The sequence below is a fragment of the Microcaecilia unicolor genome, chromosome 9, assembly GCF_901765095.1.
Source record: "Microcaecilia unicolor chromosome 9, aMicUni1.1, whole genome shotgun sequence".
Classification (NCBI taxonomy): Eukaryota; Metazoa; Chordata; class Amphibia; order Gymnophiona; family Siphonopidae; genus Microcaecilia; species Microcaecilia unicolor.
The window spans coordinates 117755454-117778973 of NC_044039.1; the positions used below are offsets into that span (position 1 = coordinate 117755454).

General features: G+C 44.9%; 1 protein-coding gene across 5 annotated transcripts in view; it reads right to left on the reverse strand.

Annotated features, from left to right (window-relative positions):
* LOC115477350 (glutamate carboxypeptidase 2-like) overlaps positions 1 to 23520 on the reverse strand; it is a 378970-nt gene that overhangs the window by 306463 nt on the left and 48987 nt on the right. For 2 of the 5 annotated variants that reach the window (XM_030214175.1, XM_030214174.1), the window contains exon 2: positions 11050 to 11273. The gene's annotated coding sequence lies outside the window, so the exon portion shown is untranslated. Of the gene's footprint in view, positions 1 to 11049; positions 12248 to 23520 lie in introns of those variants that run through there. The other 3 variants (XM_030214177.1, XM_030214173.1, XM_030214176.1) reach the window with 2 other exon arrangements.

Consider the following 23520-nt stretch of genomic DNA (forward strand, 5'->3'; position numbering starts at 1 on the left):
TAAAATGTAAATGAATTCTGGCAGATATAAGAAGCCAGTAAGATTTTACATATGCTGGAGTTAAACTGTCAGTTTTTTTTTTTTTTTTAATGAGTAGGTCAGATTATAAAGCCATGTTCTGGATAGTTTGGAAGTTTTTTAATAGTTGTTTTGAGTATTCTAAATATATAATGTTACAGTAGTCTAGCATACTTAATAGGAAAGATTGCACTAATAGCTGAAAGTGAGCCTGTTCAAAATACTTTGGATGCATCGAAGATTTTGCATGTGTAAAAGATCTTTTAGGTCATTCGATTAACTTGTGGTTTTAGTGAAAATTGTGAGTCAAAAAGAATTCCTAAACTCGTTATGTTGAAGATAATTGGGAAACCATTTCTTTTATAGTAATACTAGTCTCTTCATCAACTGAAGAGCTCGTCTTGATTATTGTAACCTACTTCTCACCGGCCTCCCTCTTAGCCATCTCTCTCCTCTTCATTCAGTCCAAAACTCTGCTGCGCGACTCATTTTCCGCCAAAGTCGCTATGCTCACATTAGCCCCCTCCTTAAGTCACTTCACTGGCTCCCTATCCGTTTCCATATTCAGTTCAAGCTTCTCTTATTGACCTATAAGTGCATTCACTCTGCCGCTCCCCAGTACCTCACCACTCTCGTCTCTCCCTACGCCCCCCCTCGGGTACTCCGTTCTGTAGATAAATCTCTCTATCCGTCCCCTTCTCCTCTACTGCTAATTCTAGACTCCGTTCCTTTTGTCTTGCTGCACCTCATGCCTGGAATAGACTTCCTGAGCCTGTGCGTCTTGCCCCATCTTTGGCCGTTTTCAAGTCCAACGTAAAGCCCACCTCTTTACTAATGCTTTTGACTCCTAACCACTACTCACTTGCCCTGTCCTTTAACTCACCTATTTATTCCCTTACCCTTAATTGTCTGTCTGTTTGTCTTATCTAGATTGTAAGCTCTTTGAGCAGGGACTGTCTTTTTGTGTATGGTGTACAGCGCTGCGTATGCCTTGTAGCGCTATAGAAATGATAAATAGTAGTAGTAGTAGTAGTCTGTATTTAGCTTTAATTTATGCAATGCCATCCAGTTTTCAATAGTGCTAATGATGATACCAGAGGCAGAGCTGAGAGAGAAGGGAAAGCAGGCTGAAGCGCCGAGCCTGCTCGCCTTTCACTGCTGCCGCTGGATCCCGAGGTCAGAAACTTTTAAATTCTGGGCGGCACACAGGAAGGAGAGGAGCAGGCAAAGGACTGGGAGAAGAGGGTGGGCAGCGCAGGTCGGGCTGGCTGGGAAATTCCGTTCCGGGACTTCGGACGGGTCAAATGTTGGGGGTGCTCGAGCACCCCACAGAGTCGGCGCCTATGCCTCCATGTCCAGCAATTCTTCCCTCCCCTCCATGTCCAGCGATTCTCCTCTTCCCTGCCCTGCCATCTGTGTCCCGCGATTCTCTCCTCTACTGTCCTCCATCTCATCCAAACCTCATAACGATTTAAACCCTTTATACTTTTCATAACAGTATACTCATCTTTAAGAATGATGTTAAGTCTAGTCGGCTCGGGGGTCATGATTAAAACTGGTTGGAAATTTGCCATCATGTCTACCACATATAGGTAGTTAAATATGATGCAGTCTGAACAATATATGTTAAAACCAAAAGATGTTTTCCCCTTCTGCTTGAGGAGCTCATTTCTTACTTCACCAGAGCTTCTTTCTGCCCATCACCATCTGCTGGAGACAGGTAACATGGTTTTACCAAAAGAAAATTGTGCCAAATGAATCTGATTGAATTCTTTGACTGGGTGACCAGAGAATTGATTGTGGGTATGTGCTAGAATCAGTGTTTCCCAAGTTAGTCCTGGAGTACCCCCTTGCCAGTTGGCTTTTCAGGATATACATATTAAATATGAATTAGATTGATTTGCATGCACTGCCTCCATTGTATACAACTCTCTTTTATGCATATTCATTGTAGATATCCTGAAAACCTGATGGGCAAGGAGGTACTCCAGGACTGACTTGGGAAACACTGCGTTAGACGTAGTATACTTGGATTTCAGCAAGGCCTTTAACACAATTTCTTATAGGTCCCCACCAGGTTGTATGGGCTCCCATAGTGCACACAAAACTTCATATGCTTAGCAAGGGCTTCCATGAGTAGCTTAACAGTTTCAGTCAGATGTTCTGCCCATGATAAAAACCAAATGTAGTGCCGCGGCCTGCATCAGTACTGAAAATATTGCCCAATATTCACAGAATACTGCCATTAACCGAGCTACCCTGGGCCCAATGAGTAAGTAGGGAACATTTCTCCATCCCTAACTCACAAATCTTTGTAGTGTAGAATTTTCTTCTTCTGCCCAAAAGTAAATACTCAGAAATAAATTATTTTGCTCTGCTCTTTGCTGTTGCTGTAGAAGAAAAAGGAGCTAAGCGAGAGGAGTGGGGAGGAGGGAACTCTCATACTCCTCTGAGATGTCCCTTGGCTCCAGAAAAATAAATTCCAACTTCTTTTTTATTTTTGTAAGAAGAGAAAGGAACACTGGTTCCCTCAATGGGTACCAGTTCCCCAACTAGACAAAGAAGTTCCCTCAGTATAGGAAACTGCAAGTATGCCTGTCACCACCTGCTAGAGACAATGTGGTGCCCTAATAGAGTACAAACCAGAATTCTAAAATTGTCTTCACACATCTGCTGGTGATGGGCACAAACCACAAGTTCTAGACTGGTCTGGTAAGGACAATAAGGAAGTCAGCATTTCAAATATTCTAGTAACATATATAAAAACATAGTAGATGATGGCAGAAAAAGACCTGTACAGTCCATCCAGTTTACCCAACAATATAAACTCATAGCATAAGGTTTGATGCAATGCTACATATGCATACTTGACCTTGATTTGTCCTGACATTTTCAGGGCACACCAGCAGCCATCCAGTTTGGAAAAGAAAACAAGACGGATTGCTATAGCTTCTAAACAGGACATAACAGAATCCTTTGATTACAAATGAAAAATAGAATCATCACCTAGTAAAGAATGGCTCAATAGATCAGAAATAAATATGCAGATTTAAAAAATGAAATTACATCCCCCCTCCCAAAAAAACACCAGGCCCTGTGAGTAGTGGAACACTGAAGAAAGAGAAACAGAAATGAATTTCCTTCTGTAATGAACAAAATACAAGAAATGCACATTGATGTCTGTCATTCTCTAAAAACTGAAAATAAATCATTTGCACCTTTGATTATTTGTTTTCATTCCCTCTGTCTTCTTCCTTCCTTCCTTACATCTGTCTCTGATATTGATCTTTCTGGTTCATCTTTTTTCTTCATTTTACTTACCTGCATTTTTATCTTCCTATGGCCAAATTTATTCCTCCTTCCCTTCCAGTCCTCTGCCTCCTTCCCTGTCATTTATCCATCTCCAGTTCCTTTCTTGTGTCTTTCCATCTTATCCAGGCTCTCCTTACCCTTTTTCTTCCCCACTTTCACCTTATCTCCTTCCTTCTTTCTCAAACTTTCCATAACTTTCTTCCATGTTTTCTCCTTTCCACATCATCTATTGCTCCTGTTTCTCACACATCCCTAGCATCCATTCTCTGCCTCTTCCCAAAGCCTCTTCTTCAGCATCTGCTTGCCTATCCCATTTTCCTATACCTCATTTACCCTGCCTATCTTTCTTCCTGCCCCCAGCATCCTCTGGTCATTCATATTCACCTTCACCTATATATGCCCTGCTTTCCCCCTTCCGACAGATACTATCCTTTTTCCCCCTTTTCACTCCCCTTCATCAGCCTCCTTCTTCACTGCCACCTGCCAGCATCTGTCTCCTCCCAGCCCCTATATCAGTTTCCTAGCATATTCTCCCAACCCCATCATCAGACCATTCTTGAATAATCAGCTCCCTTTTCCCAATTCAGCCCCCAGCTTCACCCTCTACCGGTCGGCCCCTTCTCCCATTCTCACCATTTGCCTGATTTAACCCCTTCTCCCATCTCCAGCCTCCTTCTTCCAGCTCCAATGTGAGACCCTTCTTTTAACTCGATGCTCCCTACTCCCATCCCTACCATCTTCAGTTAATCTCTCTCTTCCTTCTCCAGCCTCATTGTCACTCTGTCCCCAATCCTTCCTCACCTTTCTGTCATCCTATTACATCCTTTCTATATGCCAGCATGTCCTGTCTCTCTTCCCCGCCCCCTTTCCCAACACAGTACATCATATTTCCCCTCCTCTCCTCCCACACCTGTGCAACATCTCCCATCTCTCTCCACTCTACTACTACTACTTAACATTACTAGAGCGCTACTAGGGTTACGCAGCGCTGTACAAATTAAGAAATAAGGACGGTCCCTGCTCTACCCCTCTCCATCTTGCTCCCCCCCCCCCACACTTCCATTGCTTCCTTCTAGCACTCTTCTTCCCCTGTGGTCCACCCTCTGCCTTCAACTCATTGTGATAAAGCACTCTGCAAGGTCCTGTCTGTCCTAAACCCATTGGCAGGAGGAAAAGTGCATCAGAGGATTCAGGGCTGGCAGGTCAGCTCCACTTCATTTTACTGAAGACACTAGTAGCCATGAAAATGGAATAGAAAAGAGTTGATGGAAGGGATGGCTTGGGGAGGAGGAGGAGTTAGGGGGAAGCAAAAGGAGGAGATGCTGGACCGGAGGGTGGTGGAAAGGAGAGAGAAGGAAGATGCTGGACCATTTGAGGGGGTGGGAGGCACTCCTTTGCATGCCTATACCCTGCAGTGTTTGGAGGATTGATGCCCCCTCACCTCTCCCAAACTACACCCATATATAAAAAAAACCACTTTCTAAAGTTACCACCCCCAAGGTCTGGAAGGACCAAAGCAGAAGAGTATTTAAAAGTGAGATTGTGCCTTCAAATGACTTTGTAAATTACTACTACAATAAACATGTTTTTACATTAGAATTGAGAAATTGCTTTCCGCTGGCTCAGCACAAGCAGCTTTGGGTAATTGGAAAGCGACTGAGTTTTATGACTCTTAAAGTCTATTAAATCAACCCTTGTTAGTGAGGACAGTTTTCAATTATTTACCTGGGGCATTAAATATGCATAGCTTTCACAAGGCTTATGCTTTGAGCCTGGTTACAAAGGACATTCCTGGAGGCATGTTTAGGTTGGGGAAGTAAAGAATGCCTGGACTGTTTTAACCCCCTCAATCAGCTTCCCACAATGCAAAGGTAATTTCTCTCTGAGTTGCAAAATACAAGAGCCATTTACTTGATGCTAATTACCCCCTAAAGGGATAAATGTAAAGCCTTTACCCAGTGTACCTGAATATAACTCACCTTTGCAACTATTTGAAAAAGGTGCGAGCAAAAACCAAATAAATAATAATAGTAATAATAATATTGTAGATACGAGAAAGAACTTCTATAAAATTACAAGACTACATAAGTGTATAAAACTGTACATAAGGAAAGTGTGCACCAACTTTTACTCAGGGACTCTTTACTAAACCGCACTAGCGATTCTCGAGCGGCAAATGCGATACAGCACTAGGAATCATTAGAGCAGTTTAGTAAAGAGGCCCTCAGTCTGCACATGGGCCTTCCTGAGTGGTAGTCTGGGGGGAGAGGAGGCAGAGCTGCAATGTACATGTATACGTGCACACATTTACACCTTTGTTGGAACAGGTGCAAATGTGTGCATCATTTGTGCACTACTGCAGTGTTTCCCACGTTCAGTCCTGGAGTACCCCCTTGCCATCAGGTTTTCAGGGTATCCACAATGAATCTGCATGAAAGAGATTTGCATATAATGGAGGCAGTGTATGCAAATCAAGTTCATACATAGTCATTGTGGATATCCTGAAAACCTGACTGGCAAGGGGTACTGCAGGCCTGGACTTGGGAACATTGCCTTATTGGGTTTGGATCTGAGAACCTATTCTCTATAAAGGTACACAGGTGCCTATGTTGGCTTTATAAAATAGGTTTAAATTAGGCACCTTTAGGACTTCTCACATAGGCATCCTGTTATAAAATCAAGTCCTAACGGGGTAATTTTCTAGCAGCTCATGTAAACTGGATGGTGACTATGCACATTAAGGCCACAATTCTATATACTGTGGCAAAAAAAATCGGTGCTGATAAAATTTCACACTATCCGGGGGTCTTTTACGTAGGCGCGCTGGCGTTTTCAGCGCATGCTACATTGGCATCTTTAGCATTTAGCATGCACCTATTTTTAGCATGCGCTAAAAACGCCAGAGCGTGTGTGTAAAAAACCCCCTAAGTGCTATTCTATAAAATGGTGCTCCGAGTTGAGTGCCATTTATAGAATAGCATTAGGTGCCAGGATCCATGTCAAATTTTAGGCATGAGGATTTACACCAAATTAAACCTGGTGCAAATTCTCACGCCTAAATACACACAGAACTCTCTTATTCTATAAAACTGTGTAAATTCCTGGAAGGTCCCGGATCCATCCCATGTGCCTTCCAAGACCCTGCCCCCTTTTTGTACCCATAAGTAAAATTTAAACACAGATCTCAGCACCTAAAGTGCGTTGTAAATTTAATTGATGCCAATTAGTGTCCAATTATTGGCCCCTAATTGGCTTGGTTATTCAATTAAATTGCATAGAAAAATTGGGCACATGCCCAAATTTCCGTACACAATTTTTGAGCACCATTATAGAATTGGTATAGCACTTCCAACAGTCATTACTAATTGCCAAAGATTGTGGAGAATTCTGAGGGTACTCTTCCAAAAATCATTTTCAAAAAATATCTTAAATAGTTTTGAATTGGGATGTTCACAGATATTGGCTTTTGTAGCAGTTGTCCTGGTTCCAGCAAGTATATTTGACACTTTTACCAGTGACAGTGGGATTATTTGTTTGTGCCACCCTTAGCCATGACAGAGCAATTGAAAATTGTAGCCTAGCCAAAATAGGAAATTTACTCTCATTGCAAGAAACAGCTGTAGTTGAAGGTCCCTCTAAGAAAGGGTGAACTATCCTACAGACACAGAGATCAAGGTAAGAAGCACCCGTGTCTTTAGAATGAGAAAACCGCACCGAATCATATTCCTTGCCCAACTATGGGTGCTGAACATAGTCGAGAACACAAATGTGCCACTTCAGGCACAGGCAGCTCTTTGTGACTCTGGGCAAGTCACTTAACCCTCCATTGCCCCATGTAAGCCGCATTGAGCCTGCCATGAGTGGGAAGTAACAAACAAAATGCAAGTCAACTGACTACGATGTGTCAGCACTCATCAAAGTGATGGATTTCCTAACTTAAATTAAAATGTATGTTAATGTATATTTTTTATGTAACCCATTCTGATTTGCTGTTGCAATAAGTGACGGTATAGTAAATAATACAGTACAGTAAAAGACACCAACAGAGTTTCTGAGTCTCAAAAAAACAAATACAACCGGACTTGGGCTCTATTTGTAGCAGGTAACAAAAAATCAGCGCAGATCTTTGGAGTAATCAGGATCTGTGCCTTTTGTAGAATACGGTTTCCGCACTGATTTTCACAACACACACATGCTCCGCCCACTTTCCGCCCCATCCCCGCCTCTTTTTTAGCATGGAAATTAGACCCGATGGGCAAGCTCTGCACTGAATTTGGACCTTTACAGAATCAAGCTTAGTGCGCTTCCTTCTTTTTGGCGCTGAAATTGCCTATCAGCACCCAAATTGGGCACCAGTTTTTTTTATAGGGAAGACATCTCTGTCTGCAGCTGCAAACATTGCAAACAAAATGTTTTTAAAAGACGGTGAGCATCACTACTACTAATAATAATCATTTCTACTACTAGCAGTGCTGTACCCATTATATGCAAGTATTTTCTCTGTCCCTGGAGGGCTCACAATCTAAGGTTTTTTTGTACCTGGGCAACGGAGGGTTAAGTTGACTTGCTTGAGGTCACAAGGAGCTGTAGTGGGAATTGAACCCAGGTTGACCAGGATCAGAGTCTACTGCACTAACATTAGGCTGAATCCCTTGAAGCCATTGACCACAAAACATTGTCAAATTTTAAAGCAAGCTCACTTTCAAATTATCCCACAAAGGTACCTTCAAACGTACACACAGATTTTTCAGGAAATTTTATGCGCATGCATTTGAAAATCCAAAAGTATGAGCATACGAGCAAACCCCTCACCCAATTCCCACTTCTGGAAACATCTTAGCTCGCTGTGGGTAAAAGTTATACATGGAATGGCATCACACAAATGTGTTTTTACCCATATATCAATAGGCAGTTTGGTAAAAGTCCATTACTACAAGTGAGGTACTGTTTTCCCAACAGAGATTCCTTTGAAAACTACTGTTTTATTTCTAATAGCTTTTCATGCTGTTAAATGCACGTGCCAGTAGTGCAGTACATGGATGCTGGATGCTAACAAAAAGTAAAGTCGGGCATGCTTGGTGGAACTGCCCTTTAGTACAACCTTATGGACCTGGTGTAGCTTGGCATTTAAAAGTACTGGTGGAGTGGAGCTTCTTCAAGAACCCAAAGTATATCTGCACCAGGCCTTTCCTGTGGAAACTGCAAGACAGTCTACAGAAAGTGCTGGAGTACTGATTAGAGCAGCCATCCAGTGGACTCCTCATATCCTCAGACCTGATATGAACAGACTGTTCTGGGCTGTACATTCTTGAATCACCTCACTGCTATGAAGTATAATAGGGTGGCTTCCTTTGAGAAAAATTGGGAACCTTTCCTTTGACAGTCCAAAGCTTTCCAGCACAGTGACCTCAACTGTAGGCTTTCTGATAGTAAGGTCACTCATTATAATTACTGGGGTATCTAATCTTGGGCATCAAGCATTTCTGTCCATCTCTTCCCAGCCTTCACTTTACTAATTATGTGCTAATTCCAGGTCATTAGTATAGTTATCTTTTATTATTATGCTCCTGTGAATGAGCAGAGGGATGGGTGGGAGGTTTGATGAGTCAGTTTCTTAAGCTGGTTTTACTCTTTTTTTTCATATTATATCTTATCTATGGTTGAAATATGTGTTGGCATGTTTTACAGCTAATGATAAACCCATAAGCTTGTATTATGGTTTGAAAAAGTAAATACAAGTGAATACTATTTTTGCACTATTCAAAATCAATAACAATTTTCTGGGGGGTGGGTGGGGGGAGTAGTCAATGTCTGAAACCAGATCTAATGTATGAGACTGCTAGTGGCAGCCGATTTTCTCCTAAATATGGCCCTCCGTTCTTTTCATTCTCTTTTTCTATTCACTTTAACTATCTTTTCTGTATGATTTTGTCTTTTCTATCGCTAGCTCTTTTTCTTATCTTTATGTCCTCTGAGTGCACAAAGGACTTCTCAATGTGACCTTCCCACCCTAGTTGCTCTGAAAGAGTGAAGGAGACCATGAGGGGCATAATCGAATGGGGCGCCCAAGTTTTCCTGAATGCGTCCTCGCAGGACGTCCTCGGGAAGGGGCGGGAAACCCGTATTATCGAAACAAGATGGGCGTCCATCTTTTGTTTCGATAATACAGTCGGGGACGCCCAAATCTTAACATTTAGGTCGAACTTAGAGATGGTCGTCCTTAGAGTTGGTTGTCCCCGGTTTTCAGCGATAATGGAAACCGAGGACGCCTATCTCAGAAATGACCAAATCCAAGCCATTTGGTCGTGGGAGGAGCTAGCGTTTCGTAGTGCACTGGTCCCCCTGACATGCCAGGACACCAACCGGGCACCATAGGGGGCACTGCAGTGGACTTCACAAATTGCTCCCAGGTTGCATAACTCCCTTACCTTGTGTGCTGAGCCCCCCAAAATCCACCACCCACAACTGTACAACACTACCATAGCCCTAAGGGGTGAAGGGGGGCACCTACATGTGGGTACAGTGGGTTTCTGGTGGGTTTTGAAGGGCTCACATTTACCACCACAAGTGTAACAGGTAGGGTGGGGATGGGCCTGGGTCCGCCTGCCTGAAGTGCACTGCTCCAGGGACCTGCTTACTGCTGTCAGGGAGCTGGGTATGGCATTTGAGGCTGGCAAAAATATTTTTAAAGTTTTTTTAGGGTGGGAGGGGGTTAGTGACCACTGGGGGAGTAAGCGGAGGTCATCCCCAATTCCCTCCGGTGGTCATCTGGTCAGTTCGTGCACCTTTTTGAGGCTTGGTCACAAGAAAAAATGGACCAGGTAAACTCAGCCAAGTGCCCGTCAGGGATGCCCATCTTTTTTCCATTATCAGCTGAGGACACCCATTTGTTAAGCACACCCAGTTCCACCCTTGCTATGCTTCCAACACCCCCCCCCCCCCCCCCGGGAACTTTGGTCGTCCCTGCGACGGAAAGCAGTTGAGGACTCCCAAATCAGTTTTCCAATTATGCCGATTTGGGCGACCCTGGGAGAAGGACGCCCATCTCCCAATTTGTGTCAAAAGATGGGCACCCTTCCCTTTCGAAAATAAACCTGCAAGCTTACTCTAAAGACTGGGAGACTGAAATGGTCCCAAGCCCCCTAATTCTATATTTTGTGAGTACATTTCCATGCTTAGCGTGCAAAATTGAACGTATAGGTTAGGTGCGAAAGTTAATTGGTAAATTAGGCACTAATTGACAACCAATCAGTGATAATTGGTGATAATTAGCACTCAAAATCTATAGTGGAAACTGCAAGGGGGTGTGCATGTGGGCGGGGCATGGGCAAATCAGGGACATGCCAAACATTTATGAGCTAAGCTTCTACAATCACATTAGTTATGCACAAAGCTACAACATTTAGTCACAGACATTTACACTAGCCATTGACATAAACGGCCACATCTAAATGATAGCTCCTTACTTTAGGTGACCTGTAGAGAAGTTACCCCATAGTGCCTCAGCAATCAGTAATCATAAAATTAATTTCGACTCCTGGATCTTCTTGGTTGTTTTAAATTTGATACCGCTTGACTCAAAATGAATCAGATTTCATGAATACACAGAAAATCATCTTCTCCTGTTCTATGTTTCAGACATAGTGCAGCAAAGGTAAAACACCTCCCCCCCACCAATCACACTGCCTCAGTTCAGTAAGAAATGGAATGACCACTTACTCTAAGTTCTTCCTTATGTTTTCAGCTTGAATTTCCCTTCATCAGTCTTTGGCTGTTGCTTGGGTCTCCATCATTGCTCATGCTCTGTAGCCAGCTGGGGACGTCAGGTGCTAGGGCAAATCTTCCGATGACAATCCCAATGACAAACAAACCAATGCATCCAAGTACGGCACTGATCACTTTTATGGCAAATGTTCTTCCCATATTTGAAGTAAATGTAATGCCTGAAAGCCAAGGGGGAAAAGAGAATCTGGTGAAATGTACAACTGCCTCTTCCCCTTTCTGTTAGTTCAGTAAAATATTTATAGGGTATTCTCTTCCCGTCCAATCCTATGGATCTTTTAGTTTTCACCAGTCGTGCAATCCAAAGGTCAAGGGAAATCTTTATGTCTTAAAACCTTAAGGGTATTATCAACACTAGCTAACTGAAGTGGGTACAAAGATCACGATGATGTTAACCAAAAAAAAAAACCCCAACAATATAAATGTGGTGTAATCTTACAGAAAAAAAGATATAACTCTGCAGGCATTTAAAGTTACAGTAAGAAAGGATAAGAGAAGATAGTTATAGTTATCAATAAATGGGATATTGGGTTTCCCATGACCTCTGCATAAGAATCCCATTTGATATCATATCAGATATGTTTCTTCACAAAAATGCCACAGAAACACAGAAGATATACTTTCTCTCGTTTCTCTGCCTGATGATCAACTGTATGAGCTGTATGACCCTGCGTCTTCCCCAACTGTCCTATCACTAGGTTGTTATCAATACACCACAATATGATGATTAGTGGGACTGATAGATATGAACATATTTCACTGGTTTTGAATAGATTACAGTGGCACACCCAAATCAAAGTTTTGACTTTAATTTTCAAAGCTTTGAATTGCAAATTACCTTTAATCTATTTGCCACCTTGAATGATGTTACTGCCCCTCTCACACAGTGCCTTCAGCAGAAAAACTATTACTGGAAATTCCCTCCTTCATCATATTCAACTTGAGGAATACAAGACTGCAATGTTTTACATTGAAGGGGCTCGATTATAGAATTCACTTCCTTTTGAATTGGGCTCTATGAAGGATTATTTGAAGTTTTCTAAAAGCACTCAAGGCGTTTTTATTTCAAAGGGCTTTTACATAATTCTGTGGCATTTAAAGACTCATGTCTGTAAGTGTATGTTTCTTATATTACTTTCTCTAGCTATTTTGTTTTTATTTTTTTTTATAATTATGAAAAATGTTTTGTAAACCACCTCGAAATTGTTTAAATAAATAAATAATGCAAGAAAGGCCTAGACTCAGGACAGGAGGTCTGTTGCTTTTATCTCAATTCTTTCCCTTTATTTTCATCAACCTCAAGCTTTACTGCTGTAATTTATGCTGTTTTTTGGTGCTATTTGATATTCCCTGCCTTCCAGCATAAATGTTTCCCTGCATTATTCATATGAAGTTTTTTGAAATTTATATCTGATATCTTTATATTTTGCACAGTACAGGGAGACATGTATCACTGTTTCTCTTTCATAAGAACATAACATAAGAGTAGCCATACTGGGTCAGACTAATAGTCCATCTAGCCCAGTATCCTGTTTCCCAAACAGTGGCCAAGCCAGGTCACAAGTACCTGGCAGTAACCCAAATCGTGGCAACACTCCATACTAAAAATCCCAGGCAAGCAGTTGCTTCCCACGTCTGTCTCAATAGCAGACTATGGACTTTTCCTCCAGGAATTTGTCCAAACCTGTTTTAAACCCAGATACGCTAACCGCTGTTACTACCTTCTCCGGCAAAGAGTTGCAGAGCTTAACTATTCATTGAGTGAAAAAGAATATTTCCTCCTATTTGTTTTAAAAGTATTTCCATGTAACTTCCTTGCGTGTCCCCTAGTCTTTGTACTTTTGGAATGAGTAAAAAATCAATTTACTTCTACTCATTCTACACCACTCAGGATTTTGTAGACCTCAGTCATATTTCCCCTCATCCGTCTCTTTTCTAAGCTGAAGAGCCCCTAACCTCTTTAGCCTTTCCTCATAAGAGGGGAGTTCCATCCCCTTTATCATTTTGGTCGCACTTCTTTGAATCTTTTTCTAATTCCACTATATATTTTTTTTTAGATACAGTGACCAGAACCCGAACGCAATATTCGAGGTGCAGACACAGCATGGAGTGATACAAAGGCATTATAGTATTTTCGGTTTTATTCACATTCCTTTCCTAATAATTCCTAGCATCCTGTTTGCTTTTTTGGCCGCCGCCACACACTGAGCAGATGATTTCAGCGTATATCTACAATGATACCCAGATCTTTTTCTTGAGCGCTGACTCCCAATGTGGACCCTAGCATCAGTAAGTGTGATTCGGATTATTCTTTCCAATGTGCATCATAAATTTCATCTGCCATTTGGACACCCAATCTTCCAAATTCCTAAAGTCTTCCTGCACTATTTCACAATCTGCACGTGTTTTAACAACCTTGAATAGTTTTGTATCATCTGCAAATTTGATCACCTCACTTGTCGTTTCGCTTTCCGTATCATATATAATATGTTAAATAGTACCAGTCCCAGTACAGATTCATGCGGCACTCCTCTGTTCTCTCTCCTCCATTGAGAGAAATGGACCATTTAACCCTACCCTCTGTTTTCTGTCCAATAACTTCTTCCTAATCCACACCAGAACCTTGCCTCCTATCCCATGACTCTTTAATTTTCTCAGTAGTCTCTCATGGGGAACTTATCAAAAACTTTCTGAAATCTAGATACACTACATCAACCAGCTCACCTTATCCACATGTTTATTCACGCCTTCAAAGAAATGAAGCAAATTGGTGAGGCAAGACTTCCCTTGACTGAACCCATGGTGACTCTGTCCCATTAAACCATGTTTGTCTATGTGTTCTATAATTTTATTCTTTACAATAGTTTCCAGTATTTTGTCCGACACCAACATCAGGCTTACCGGTCTATAATTTCCCAGATCACCCCTGGAACCCTTTTAAAAAATCGGCGTCACATTGGCTACCCACCAATCTTCAGGTTCTATAGACAATTTTAACGACAGGTTACATATTACTAACAGCAGATCAGCAATTTCATGCTTGAGTACTTTGAATACCCTTGGTGATTTACTACTCTTTAATTTGTCAATTTGACTCAGTACATCTTCCAGGTTCACTGAGATTTCTTTTAATTCCTCTGCATCATCACCCTTGAAAATCATTTTCGGTACAGGCAGATCTCTTACATTTCTTCAGTAAAGACAGAAGCAAGGAATTCATTCTGTTTCTCCGCTATGGCCTTGTCCTCCCTGAGCGCCCCTTTTCCTCCTTCGTGATCTTAATGGTCCCGCGGATTCCCTTGCAGGCTTTCTGTTTCTGATGTACCTGAAAAGTGTTACTGTGAGTTTTAGCCTCTGCAGCAAGTTTCTCTTCATACTCTTTTAGCCTCTTTATTAATGCATTGCATCTGACTTGCTAGTGCTTGTGTTGCTTCTTATTTTCTTCATTTGGGTTCTTTTTCCATTCTTTGAAGGACAATCTTTTGGCTGTAATGGTGTCTTTTACTTCACCTTTTAACCATGCTGGCTGACGTTTTCTCTTCTTTCCACCTTTGCAAATACGTGAAATGCATCTGGACAATTTGACTGCCCCTATCGGATCCGACCGTCACTTGTCTATTAGATTGTAAGCTCTTTGAGCAGGGACTGTCTCTCTTTGTTAAATTGTACAGCGCTGCGTAACCCTAGTAGCGCTCTAGAAATGTTAAGTAGTAGTAGTAGTAGTGGACTGGGCTTCCAAGATGGCATTTTTGAATAATGTCCACGCTTGATTTACAGGCTTATTTTTGAAAGAGAAGGGCGCCCATCTTTTGACACAAATCGGGAGATGGGCGTCCTTCTCTCAGGGTCGCCGAAATCGGCATAATCGAAAGCTGATTTTGGGCGTCCCCAACTGTTTCCTGTCGTGGGGATGACCAAAGTTCCTGGGGACGTCAGAGATGTAGCGCGAAGGCAGGACTGGGGCGTGCCTAACAGATGGGCGTCCTCAAGCGATAATGGAAAAAAGAAGAGCATCCCTGATGAACACTTGGCCGACTTTACTTGGGCCTTTTGTTTTTACGACCAAGCCACAAAAATGTGCCCTAAATGACCAGTTGACCACCGGAGGGAATCAGGGATGACCTCCCCATGACTCCCCAGTGGCCATTAACCAATCTCCCACCCAGGGCCGTGCCGATGCGGTAAGCGGGGTAAGCGCCGCAGGGGGGCGCCCACCTCTGGAGGGCGCCGCCGCGGTGCTTACCCTCGCCCCGCGCCACCGAGGCCTTTAAATCTTTTACCTGGTCGCAGCAGCGTCAGTGAAAGCGCTTCCGACGTCTCCCCTTCCCTTGCACTCATTGGTTCCCTCAGTGTCCCGCTTTCTTCTGACGTCAGAAGAAGGCGGACACTGAGGGAACCAAGAGCGTGAAGGGAAGGGAGACGTCGGCAGCGCTCCGCTTTCACTGACGCTGCTGCGACCGGAAGTAAAAGATTTAAAGGCCCCAGGGCACGGAGGAAAGAGCAGAGAGGCATGGATGGGAGGGCAGAGAGACAGGCATGGATGGGAGGGCAGCAGCAGGGCCCAGGGAGAGGACAAATTGCTGGAAGGGGAGGGGAGAGAGGAGGATTGCTAGCTATGGATGCAGCAGGGAAGGGCAGAGAGGGACAAGGATGGACATGGGGGCCCAGGGAGAGGACAATTTGCTGGAAATGGAGGGGAGGGGAGAGAGGAGGATTGCTGGCTATGGATGGAGGAGGGAGGGGCGGAGAGGGACCAAGGATGGACATGGGGGCCCAGGGAGAGGACAATTTGCTGGAAATGGAGGGGAGGGGGGAGGGGAGAGAGGAGGATTGCTGGCTATGGATGGAGGAGGAAGGGCAGAGAGGGACAAGGATGGACATGGGGGCCCAGGGAGAGGACAAATTGCTGGAAATGGAGGGGAGGGGAGGAGGATTGCTGGCTATGGATGGAGGAGGGAAGGGCAGAAGAGAGGGACAAGGATGGACATGGGGGCCCAGGGAGAGGACAATTTGCTGGAAATGGAGGGGAGGGGAGAGAGGAGGATTGCTGGCTATGGATGGAGGAGGGAAGGGCAGAGAGGGACAAGGATGGACGTGGATGGGAGGGACAGGACCCAGGGAGAGAGAAGAAATTGCTGGAAATGGATATAGAGCAAGAAATGAAGAAGAAAGGAGGAAAGTAAAGAAATAAATGGAAAGGAAGCCCTGGAAATGGAGTTAAGAGGACAGATAGCAGCAGACTCAGATACTGGGCCAGCATGATCGGAAAAAGAAAGTCACCAGACAACAAAGGTAGAAAAAAATCATTTTATTTTCATTTAGCGTTTGGAATATGTCCACTTTGAGAATTTACATCTGCTATCTTATTTTGCAATGTATAGCAATTTGTTTCTAAGAATATTGCTGACAATTCCTGTCAGTGTAGCAAGTGGTGAGCGATCATTTTCACTGGGGGGGGGGGGGGGTTCATTTTCACGGGGGGGGGGGGGGGGGCAACTGATAGTCTGCAGGGGGGCGCCAGAGACCCTAGGCACGGCCCTGCTCCCACCCTGAAAAAAACTTTTGTCTTTTTTTTTTATTTTTTTTAGAGTATAGGTGAAGGACCTCCTTCGCTATGCCTCTGTCCCTGCGATGGCAGTTGAGGACGTCCTTCGATATGCCTCCATCCATGCGATGGCAGTTAAAGACATCCAAAATGTGGATGTTTGTGAGAAGGATGTCCCCGTGAAAAGGGCATCCATGCCTGTTATGTCTCTGACACCCCCTTTATTTATTTGGATTTTGGATCAGAAGTGGCAGCAGTGGGATTTGAACTGGTCACCACTGGATTGCAAGACCAGTGCTCTAACCACTAGGCCAGTCCTCCACTCCACTCCCTTGAAATTTGACCATTCCTGTGGGGGGGGGGGGCAGTATGCAGGTCCCTGGGGGGGTATGTGTGTGTCAGCGGAGGCATAACGAGGGCATGGAGGTCCTTCTTTCAAACATTTTGGACATCCTCAACTGCTCCTCCCCACAGGGGTGGCCAAATTTCAAGGGAGTGGAGTGGAGGAGTGGCCTAGTGGTTAGAGCACTGGTCTTGCAATCCAGAGGTGGCCAGTTCAAATCCCACTGTTGCTACTTGTGATCCAAAATCCAAATAAATAAAGGGGGTGTCAGAGGCATAGCAGGCATGGATGTCCTTCTCACAGAAACATCCAGACATGGACATCCTTTTCACAGAAACATCCATGTTTTGGACAACTTCATTCAAACTGCCATTGCAGGGACAGAGGCATATCAATGGACATCCTCAACTGCCGTTGCAGGGACAGAAGCATAGAAATATCCAGTGTACCTGAATGTAACTCACCTTGAGCTACTACTAAAAAAGGTATGAGCAAAATCAAAATAAATAAATAGCAAAGGATGTCCTCAACTGCCATTGCAGGGACAGAGGCATAGCGAAGGACATCCTTCACCCATACTCTAACAAAAAAAAGACAAAAGTTTTTAAAGTTGTTTTTTTTCAGGGTGGGAGGTGGTTAGTGACCACTGCATGTCTTTTTCCATTCAGTTAGTGCATCAGTTAGTCCACTGCAGTGCCCCCTAGGGTGCCCAGTTGGTGTCCTGGCATGTCAGGGGGACCAGTTCACTATGAATGCTGGCTCCTCCCACAACCAAATGACTTGGATTTGGTCATTTTTGAGATGGACATCCTCGGTTTCCATTATCGACGAAAACTGGGGATGATCTTCTCTAAGGTCGACCTAAATGTTGAGATTTGGGCATCCCCGACCGTATTATCGAAACGAAAGATGGACGCCCATCTTGTTTTGATAATACGGGTTTCCCTGCCCCTTCACCAGGACGGCCTTAGAGGGCGCCCTTAGAGATGGTCGTCCCCGTTCGATTATGCCCCTCTTAGTGTCCTAACCTTTGCAGATGATCCTTTTAGTTTCTTTTTAACCATTTTCCTCATGTTATTATAGTTGCCCCTTTGAAAATTAAATGCAGCTATAGTAGATTTCTTTTGCGGGTTCATCCCAGATAGTAGCTCAAACTTGATCATGTTATGATCACTGTTTCCCAGGGGACCCAACACTGCCACCTCTCGCACTATGCCCTGTATGCCACCATGGACCAGCTCCAAAATGGCTCCCTCTCTTGTCGGTTCCTGGACCAGCTGCGCCAAGAAGCAGTCATTTATTACATCTAGAAATTTTATCTCCCTGGCACTTCTTGATGTAACATTTATACAGTCAATATCAGGGAATTGAAATCACCCATTATTATAGCATTGCCCAATTTGCCAGCTTTCCTAATCTCTGTAAACATTTCTTCACCCGTCTGTTCGTTCTGTCCCGGCGGACCGTAGTACAGCCCTACAAGAATACTCCTTCCCTTCACACATGGAATTTCTATCCATAATAATTCCACACTGCTATCTGTTTCATGTGGAATGTTTATTTTATTTGACTCAATTCCCTCTTTAAAATATAGCGCAGCCCCCCTCCAATTTGATCCTCTCTATCATTGCGATACAATTTGTACCCTGTTAACACAGTGTCCCATTGATTGTCCTCTTTCCACCAAGAGAAAAGAGGACAATTATATTATACCTACCTCATCATTTAGTGCTATATATTCTAACTCTCCCATCTTATTTTTTAGGATTCTAGCATTTGTATACAAGCACTTCAAATTGTGTTTTTTCCTTTGATCTACAAGCTGTTTAGAAGTTGAAGGGGATAATGCGCATCTTGCTCTCTCATTAAGCACACCTGGCTTACTTTAAGCATTGTTGAAACCTTTCTACTGGGATTCTCTAAATGTCCTGTTTCAATAGAATCCTTCAAGGATACTCCACACTGAACCATGCACTCCTAAACTAGGTCCTGCAGTGCCTGCTAGAGGCTATCTGTTAATGCTGTGGTACAAAGTTCAAGTTTTAAAACTAGGGGAAAAAGTATGGAGATTAGTTGATAAAGTTTGCTTTTTTTATAGTTTTGTTCTGCCTATCACTAACCTACAATTCCTCCTTTTTAAACCCCAATCTTTAAGTTTCCAAAGAACAAAGCAAAATCATGTTCACTTACCAGAGAAATGTCCTCTTCTCTCAGAACTTCTCAGAAAGGAACTTTCTCTGGTGTTGCACTGTATGCACAGTCTGGCTTCTTAGAGGTTCAGTTTAAATATATCTGCATACTTCTATTTTTAGTTTGTGGTTATTCTATACTGGGTGAGGATGCATCTAGGTTATGTGTGTGTGAAAGAGACATGGTTTTCTGTTAGCACTGAATGGCTGTGTAGGGTCACTGTACTGAACTGACTTTTTAGTTTTCCAATAGGTGTATTGATGTTCTAGTGCCCACTGCAACATTTACTGTGCTGCCTTTTCTTAGGAAGGCCCTTCTTTGATTCATGAAAATAACTGCTATTGGAGTACAATAGAATTACTCTGTAGGTCTTGAGTGAGATTTGTAGTGCTTTGTATTACTTCACAGTGTGCTACTGGATTTGGGATTTGTATTTAGATCACACCTTTCTCAGTAGTAGGTCAAGTCAATACCTTCCACTAGCTATTTTCCTGTTCTTGGAGGGCTAACAATTTGTTTTGTACAGGGGGCAGTGGAGGGTTAAGTGACTTGTTTACGATCTCAAGGAGCATCAGTGGGGTTTGAATCCTGACTTCCCTGGTTCTCAACTTGTTGCCCTAACAATTAGGTGAAGCTAAAAGAGATAATACTTATTAGCTGTACCTAATGTTTGGCAATTCAACGGTAAACTAAAGGCTAGCAGAGTTAAAGCTTGGCAGTCATTTGGCAACCTATGAAAAACATTGATAGATAAAATATTTAATGGTTGCCAATAACCTCAGGGTTTCTATTACAGAGCTGAAGAACATCACTACAGGAACTTAGAAGATCTTGCAGTCAATTGCAGTATTGTTGTGAAACCAGCAACTGGTTCACAATTATTCTGGATATTTTCTGCACTTTATTATTATTGTTTCATTTTATGATATTACTGGAAATAATTTTGTTGTATTGGGGGGGGGGGGAACTAAAAAGTGATCCACCCCAGGTGTCATAGCTAGATATACCACTGCTCCATTAACCTTGTTGGAGAAGAGGCATATTATATGCAGGGCTTCATTTCTGGGAGAAGGACCTGAAATGCAGCTCCACCACTGCTTTTCAGACTGCAGAGCAGCAGGGGTGTTTTGCTCCAGCCCCTCCCGTCCAGGCAGACTGCAGGGAAGAAGAAGGGAGGGGTGAGAATGCAACCGAACATAGAATACTAATCAGCCCTTCCTCTCCTGTTGCTCCTGGCTCACCCACCCCTACCAAAACTCTACAGTTGTATTTCATTTTAAACTAAACCCTGATGGAACATGATGACTTATCACAAGAGTCAGAGACAGGGTCCAAAGTACACCAACCAAACAAGTATGCAAAAAAAGCACTAATGGACCTTCCCACCTTCAGCACAAATGGACCCTCCCACGTTCAGGTAAATCCACTGCTTATTTTTAGGATAAGCAGCATAAAATGTATTGTACTGTTTGGGGATCTTGCCAAGTGCTTGTAACCTGGATTGGCCACTGTTGGAGACAGGATGCTGAGCTTGATGGACCTTCTGTCTGCCCCAGTATGGCAACACTGATGTTCTTATGTAGGAGCAGTTCTTCATTAAAAAGATCCAACACGGGCCATGTTTCAGCGACTATTCACCTGCATCACGGGTCACAAATCCTTGCAGGATTGCCATGGTAAATGATACAGTTCTGCCACTAACAGAACACAACAAAATGATAACTGTTCAAAGCAATGAGATGTATGCAAGTAGTTAAAAGACCTGCTTTTACGGTAAATGGTGTTGGAAAAACCACCATGCTATAACAATCCTATATAATAATTCTCACCACCAACGTTCTAAAGTAGCTGCCTGTGTCCGTGGCTCCTGCAGTTGCTGAGCTAGGCTCCGTAGCCCGGCTGACATCACTCACAGCTGATTCCCAGGCAGGGGGAGGAGTATTCCCTACTCCTTCCTTTGCCTAGGAATCAGCTGTCAGTACCCCCCCTCGGCGCATCACCCAAGCCCCTCCCCCTGGTGCATCCCCCAAGCCCCACCCCCAAGCATATCAACCCCCCCCCCCCCCCAGACACATCAACCCCCTCACCACCCGCAGCTGCAAATAGTAACGCTGTCCGGCCGCTGCTGCTTCTCCTGCTGAGCAGCAGCGGCCGCTACAAAAACCCCCACCCCCACCGCAGACAACCCCAGCGCATCACACAACCCCTCCCCCCCCAAGCACATCAACACCCCCCCGCCAACGTCAACCCCCTCGCCACCCACAGCTGCCAATGGTAATGTTGTCCGGCCACTGCTGCTTCTCCTGTTGAGCAGCAGCGGCCACTACAAGAAAGAAAAAAAAACAAAAATGTTTTTAAACCTGAAACGTGGCACCGTAGACAGCCATCTGGCATTGGCTGTCGACTCTGCAGCCGCTCCTCCTCTCGCCTCCACGTCACTGCCCCTGGAGTAAGACCCCGGAGGAGCGCAGCGATGTGAGAGGGGAGAGGAGGAGCAGCTGCAGAGACGACAGCCAATGCCAGATGGCTGTCTACGGTGCTGCATTTCAGGTTTAAAAACATTTTGGGGTTTTTTCTTTTTTGTCGCGGCCGCTGCTGCTCAACAGGAGAAGCAGCAGCGGCCGGACAGCGTTACCATTGGCAGCTATGGGTGGTGAGGGGGTTGATGTGCCCGGGGGGGGTGTTGATGTGCCCAGGGGGGTGTTGATCTGCTTCAGGGGGAGGGTCGCTGGACATGGGTGGCTGCAGGGGTAGCAGGGGAGGGGGAGGTGGGGAGGGGGTCCTGAGACCAGATGGGTGGCTGCAGGGGGGCTGGGGAGACAGGAGGGACGCTGCACATGTGTGGCTGCAGGAGGAGAGGAGGGTCGCTGGACATGGGTGGCTGCAGGGGGAGAGGAGGGTCGCTGGACATGGGTGGCTGCACGGGGGAGCGGGGGAGGGGGAGGTGGGGGGGGGGGTCCTGAGACCAGATGGGTGGCTGCAGGGGGGCTGGGGAGACAGGAGGGACGCTGCACATGTGTGGCTGCAGGAGGAGAGGAGGGTCGCTGGACATGGGTGGCTGCAGGGGAAGAGGAGGGTCGCTGGACATAGGTGGCTGCACGGGGGGCAGGGGCAGAGGAAGGTCGCTGGACATGGTGGGGCTGCAGGGGGGGCAGGGGAGAGAGGAGGGATGCTGCACATGCGTGGCTGCAGGGGGAGAGGTGGGTTGCTGGACATGGGTGGCTGCAGGGAGGGCAGGGGGAGAGGAGGGTCGCTGCACACGGGTGGCTGCAGGGGGGCAGGGGAGAGGGAGGGGGAGACGGGGGTCCTGAGACCAGTCACTCACAGGCTTATTTTTTGAAAGTGATTGCCGGCCATCTTCCAACATAAATCGGGAGATGGCCGGCGATCTTGCAAAAGCGGCGAAATCGGTATAATCAAAAGCAGGGTTTTTGACACCATCGCCGCTTTCCCGTCGCCGCGCCGGTGAAAGTTCAAGGGGGTGTGTTGGCAGTGAAGCGAAGGTGGGACATGGGCAGGCATGGGCTGGCTACCAGATGGCCGGCTTTTGCAGATAATGGGAAAAAAAAGCGGCGTTAAGCAGTATTTCGCCGGGTTTACTTGGTCCTTTAATTTTCACAACCAAGCCTCAAAAAGGTGCCCCAATTGACCAGATGACCACCAGAGGGCATGGGGTATGACCTCCCCTCCCACACTAAAAAAATAAAAATAAAACACTTTTTTGCCAGCCTCTATGCCAGCCTCAAATGTCATACCCAGCTCCCTGACAGCAGTATGCAAGTCCCTGGAGCAGTGTTTAATGGGTGCAGTGCACTTCAGGCAGGCAGACCCAGGTCCATCCCCCCCACCTGTTACACATGTGGTGCTAAGTGTTGAGCCCTCCACCCCCCCCCCCAAAAAAAAACCCACTGTACCCACATGTAGGTGCCCCCCTTCACCCATAAGGGCTATGGTAATGGTGTAGAGTTGTGGGGAGTGGGTTTGGGGGGGATTTGGGGGGGGGGCTCAGCACCCAAGGTAAGGGAGCTATGCACCTGGGAGCTATTTGTGTATTTTTGTAACATTTTTAGAAGTGCCCCCTAGGGTGCCCGGTTGGTGTCCTGGCATGTCAGGGGGACCAGTGCACTACAAATGCTGGCTCCTCCCATGACCAAATGCCTTGGATTTCGCCGGGTTTGAGATGGCCGGCATTTTTTTTCCATTATCGCTGAAAAACAAAACCGGCAATCTCAAACCCGGCAAACTCTGGCATTTGGCCGGACTAAACCGTATTATTGAAAAAAAAGATAGCCGGCCATCTTTTTTGAAAATATGGTTCCGGCCAGCTGTT